This window comes from Eretmochelys imbricata, chromosome 2 (genome assembly GCF_965152235.1).
Source record: "Eretmochelys imbricata isolate rEreImb1 chromosome 2, rEreImb1.hap1, whole genome shotgun sequence".
Lineage (NCBI taxonomy): Eukaryota > Metazoa > Chordata > Testudines > Cheloniidae > Eretmochelys > Eretmochelys imbricata.
In genome coordinates this window covers 191,394,880-191,400,879 of record NC_135573.1, presented here as the reverse complement: position 1 = coordinate 191,400,879, position 6,000 = coordinate 191,394,880, and positions in this window count along the sequence as shown.

The window sequence follows — 6,000 nt, the reverse complement described above, 5'->3', positions numbered from 1 at the left end:
TGATTGAAATGGCCCCATGAGTGAAATTCCTGGGTCCATTAAATTATATATAATATTCTTTCTTGCTCAGCAAATGGGCAGTCCCTTAAAATGACCCATATGAAGAAACAAGGTGGGTGAGGTCATATCTTTTCAAATCTTTATTGACAAAGTAACATTCTAACGAGTTACCCAGGGTCTTCTGTGCTACAGCTATGCTGCCTATTGTATATGGTACAGTTTAGTAGTCTTACTGCAGCTTTCTTCAGCACTAGAACAGAGACAGATAATTGCTTTCAGCACTTTCATATCTAAGCATTGCAATATAATGGATTATGTTAATCAGTTATTGACCATTTTCTTTACTGATTTTTTAAAATTACTTTGTTAATATTGATCATTGCTATTCAGACCGAGATTTTGTGGTAGGTGTGTAAAACTCATTCAGGGAGTAGAAACAGTGTCTCATTGAACTATGAGCCCATCAGCAGAAATGTCCTATTATCCATCATTAAGGTTACGTTTTAGTCATGGGTATTTTTAGTAAAAGTCATGGACAGGTCATAGGCAGTAAACAAAAATTCACAGCCCGTGACCTGTCCATGACTTTTACTATATACCCCTGACTAAAACTTGGGCCAGGGGGCTACGGGTGCTCTGAGGGGGTGGGCCAGGGGCGCTGTGGGTGCTGGGGAGTGGCTCAGGACCCCTGATGGTGCTGGGGGAGAGACGGGCAGTAGCATGCGGCCCAGGACCCATGGTATGGGAGGGGGCGAGTGGCAGTGGCCCACAACCTGGGCACCCCACTGGTGCTGGGGATGTGGTGGGGAATGGGTGGCAGCGCACAGCCCGGGAACCTCGGGCAGCCCCTGAGCCAGCACTGGCCTCTGCAGAAGTCATAGAGGTCATGGAAAGTCACAGAATCCGTGACCTCTGTGACGGACATGCAGCCTGATCCATCATTATTAAATCTCACTCTGGAGCTTTTCCACCACACTTGTACATGAGGACATGTGCGCGCTCTCTCTCTCTCTCTCTGCTATGTATTTGCTTATGTCTGTACTTTGCTGAGTCTTATAAGATTTACCAAAACAGACCTTGAAAGTACATGGCAGCACAAAGCAGCTAAAATGTATTGGAGTATCTGGCTTTTAGCTACTACTAGTACTTTTCTGAAGGGGAAGAGCTAAGGGGAGAACAGATCCCTAAATGACAAGCCTGTGACAGGAGGTGATGAGACGAAATCAGCGGTATGTGATCTGGATTCCAGCGCATGGCCTAAATCAAATGGCAGGACATGTTAAATGATTTTTTTGTCCTCAGCACTGGATGTGGAGCATGCAGGACAAAATAAAGATCTATTGTGTCTTTTCAATGAGTGTTTTATAATCTCAGAATTCAGGACTCTGCCAATAGAAGGTGCAGTACCACAGTTAGCTTTCAATTCACACTCCTTTCAAGAGCAGGTGTCAGCTTCAATTACTGTTCTACAAATTCATTTTAGTCAGTTAATGAAATCCTCTGGAGAATCATATTGATATTATTCTCCAGCTGTCTGTTGAAAGCCTTATATAACATGTTCCTTCTCATCCCATGGGAAAATTTGTTCCAAATATGCTTTAGACTTCACAGGTTGTTCAAGCAGGGCATCAGAGAGTTGTGTGTTATCAAGTTATGGTGCCATAATGCAGGAATTATGAAGTTATTAAGGATGTATTATTAAAATTATCATTGCATCTTCATGCGAAGAAATTTTCACTCGACAAAACAATGAAAGTCAAAATCCACTGGGCGCTGAAGGTGAAGGTAGATGCTAATCTTCCACAATTAAGGTTTTGTTCTTTTTGCTATTAAATAGTATCTTCTTGTCATTCCCACACAACCTTTTGTTCCCGAATGCTTGTCCTTGTGTATATTCCACGCTAGGTGGGTAAGCACCCCACTCACCTGATATTGGAGATTTTATTGTTAGTAGTGTCCATTTGGTCTGCATGCATACCCTGACTAGCCTCATGCCTCATTCCAAGGGTATAAACTTTGGGGTGCGGCAGGACCAACCACCATTTGAGTTTCTTCTTACTGCCCTTGGCCTTGGTGTCCGCACTCCTTCAGCTTAGCTCATAGCCTTTTGTAACTAGTATTTTAGATTGCTTTCAGTACAGTTTTTTATATATATAGTACAAGGTGGTGGAATATTGCCCTTTGGAACTGACACTTTAACAGTCCTATATAGTTTGAGGGAGTTTTCACTTCCATCATGACTCCCCTCTCTTTTTGTTGTTAGCTCTAGGCCAGTTTTCCTTGTAATACCCAAATCCCCCAGCTTTCAGTTTTGTGCATCTTATGAGGGAACCTTTCCCTGTAATGATGGTCATACATCCAGCCTTTTTTGTTTGGGGTTAGAGCCTGTTTTATAGTCAGTACTGGAGAGGCAATCGTTACCGGTGAAAGTCTCATATGCCGCACCACTAGATGGGACTCAAGTTCATTAGAGACTTGTCGGTCCTCTGGTACCATACACCTAATTTATACTAGTGCAGGTGAAGGATGTTAGGGATGTTCTATGGGATGAAGTGCTTGGTATTGGCTTCCATGGCACCGATAGTTTGCTTGGTGGCTTAAAAAACCTATGACTCTCTGAGCCTTAACTGATTTAGCGCGGGCCCCTATTTTAAAATGTTTGATACATTTTAATATTTGATCCCAAGCTGCATTCTAACATTGCAGCTACAGAACTAAACATCAGCTGAGTGCTTTTGTTTTCTATGCCAAGAAGGCAGTTTAATGCTTACATGGAATTTGACATGAACAGTTTGCATTTTACAATAACTGAATTTCCTACAACTTATTCAGAAGCAGTGCTGAATGCTCACTAGTATGGTATAGATGACATATTATTTTTGATGTCTATCAAATATATAACCACTTTCATCCCCATTTCATTATTCTGGTATCTCATATTGTTACTTCAGTCCAATATATAGACTAGTAACCCAAAGTACAGTTCCTTAAAGGGATTGGTGAAAACGACTTTGTTTTTAGAAGCAAACAATGCTGCTCATTCTTCTGGTGGAGGAAGAAAGGAGAATGCGGTTCAGTGGTTGCTATGATGCTAAATGAAATTTGGAAGCAAGAAGCTGAAAAACCCCTTAGCTGCAGATGTCTGCCATAGTTGCCTCACACAGGGTCAAGCTGTTGAGCAATACTAGCCCAGCTGTCAACACCCACAGAGGAGTGCTGACGCTAAGCATTAATCTTACTTTGCGGCTTTTGTCAGTGATACATAGTGATAGATATATTGTAATTGATCTCCAGACCAGCAGGAAAATGTTAATGGACAGGTAGTAATGCAGTCTTTTTCTATAGCCAAGACACAGATTCACAGGCTGACTAGTGGCAACTTCCACATTAGCCACTAGGAGAAGGTTTGTAAACATCACAGATTGCTGAGATTACACCATTCATATATTGTAGAATACTGGTGAATCACATTAATGCCAGAGAGAGATCCACTGCAAACCATCACATGGCACATTAGAAAAAAGTAAAGGCCTGGCATCATAAATTTTATTTTATACATTTGTTTTCACAGATGTGGCCTTGTTTTAATTTGATAAGTATACTGGTAAACATACCATTGGGCCAGATCCTCAGCTGCTGTAAATTGGCTTAATTCCATTGACTTCCATGGAGCAAAACCAATTTATGCCAGGTGGAGAGCTGGCCCAGTATATTTTGTTAAAGTAACAAAAGCCTATTAATATAAGACCTCATTAATAGCACTGGGTTATTAATGCTTTGTCATCTCTTGGGGCAGGAAATGTTTTTGGTTCTGCATTTGTACAGCATAGCACATGACTAGTGTTCCTGAGTGCTATGCTAATACAAATAACAATAATGATACTTGGCTGAAAAATAAAGTGATGACACCATTACGGGGGAGAACTATTGGGTTTGCAAATGAGTGAAATAATAAATAATGCAACAACAGTGGATGCCAGATTATCAGAAAACAAGATCCACAGTTGTGTGCAAAACATATGTATGTGCACATACCCCTTTGCCTTTGTGACAATTAACAGAAGTTTCCAGATCACAGGCCCTGGTTCTCATGGGGGACTTCAATCACCCTGACATCTGCTGGGAGACCAATACAGCCGTGCACAGTGGGGGACATGATATATCTTGACTTTAGCAAAGCTTTTGATACGATCTCCCACAGTATTCTTGCCAGCAAGTTAAAAAAAGTATGGATTGGATGAATGAACTATAAGGTGGATAGAAAGCTGGCTAGATAGTCAGGCTCAATGGGTAGTGATCAATGGCTCGATGTCTAGTTGGCAGCCGGTATCAAGCAGAGTGCCCCAGGGGTCTGTCCTGGGGCCGGTTTTGGTCAGCATCTTCATTAATGATCTGAATGATGGGATGGATTGCACCCTCAGCAATTTTGCGGATGACACTAAGCTGGGGGGAGAGGTAGATACACTGGAGAGTAGGGAATGGGTCGAGAGTGACCTAGACAAATTGGAGGATTGGGCCAAAAGAAATCTGATGAGGTTCAACAAGGACAAGGGCAGAGTCCTGTACTTAGGACAGAAGAATCCCACGCACTGCTATAGAAGAGTGAGGGGGGATTTGATAGCAGCATTCAAATGCCTGAAGGGGGGTACCAAAGAGGCTGGAGCTAGGCTGTTCTCAGTGGTGGCAGATGACAGAATGAGGAACAATGGTCTTAAGTTGCAGTGTGGGAGGTCGAAGTTTGATATTGGGAAAAACTATTTCACTAGGAGGGTGGTGAAGCACTGGAATGGGATACCTAGGGAGGTGGTGGAATCTACATCCTTCGACGTTTTTAAGGCGCAGCTTGACAAAGCCCTGGCTGGGTTGATTTAGTTGGGGATTGGTCCTGCTTTGAGCTGGGGGTTGGACTAGATGACCTCCTGAGGTCTCTTCCAACCCTAATCGTCTATGAGCGTGACTGCCACAGTGCACGCACAAATTGCGCATTTAACTTTAGACACTCAAGTGCCTTATCTGAATGCAGAATTACAATAACTGCCTGCACAAATGTAGTGCAGACTCCCATGCATGTGCCTCCATGGGACTTGACATGCGTGCCAAAACTAACATTAGCACGCTTTGATACAGGATCAGAGCTATACTGAGGACATTATTGACAGCAGCTCCCAGTGATCTTGATTCGGGTGTCAGACTGGTTTTTACACCAGTGTAAATCTTTTGATTTCAGAGGCATTACCCTGATTTTTGAAGTTGGCTAGTAAACTACATTTGAAATTTTCTGTCCTAGATTCCTCTCCCACCCCCCCCTCCAACACCCCTAGGAAATATACTTTATGGCAACTGCCTTTTCCTAGGATCTCAAGGCCAAATGACACCTAATGATTTCTCTCGAAGAAGCAGATGTTAACATTTTTGACACATGCTCCTTTGTTGTCAGCCTTTCAACATTTGTTGCCTAATCCCATTGGTATGAATTTTATACAGATTAGCTTTCCTAGATGCTAATTTGTGTGCTCTCTCAACCTAAACAGAAAGGATATAGTCCACAGGTCACATTTATTAGCAGCAGCATGGCTCCTGAGGTGCCCATTTACTTCATTTCACATCTCTAAATCGATGGGAGGGGCAAAGAATTAACCATGTTCCTTTTGAGAGGAAGAGAGCAGTCAATGAAAGGATTGATGCAGAAGGAATTACTTCAAAATATTTTCTCATTAATTTATATTAACCCCTAGAAGTAAGTGCTGTAATACTGCTGCAGAAGATGGGTTAAAGTTATTTTCAAAAGGAAACCCTATTTAACTCTTTGAAATCAGCGATACCCCAGATAGCCATCATCTGAGCACTAGCTAATTTCCAAGGTTTTAATTTCTCCATTAATGAGTGACAGTGGCGGGGAGGAGTGAGGCTTTCTCCTGGAGACAGGGATGAGGCAAATCTCATACTGTGGGGCCACCAGACTGGCCCCATACCTATCTATACTGTTTCCCATCTCCACCT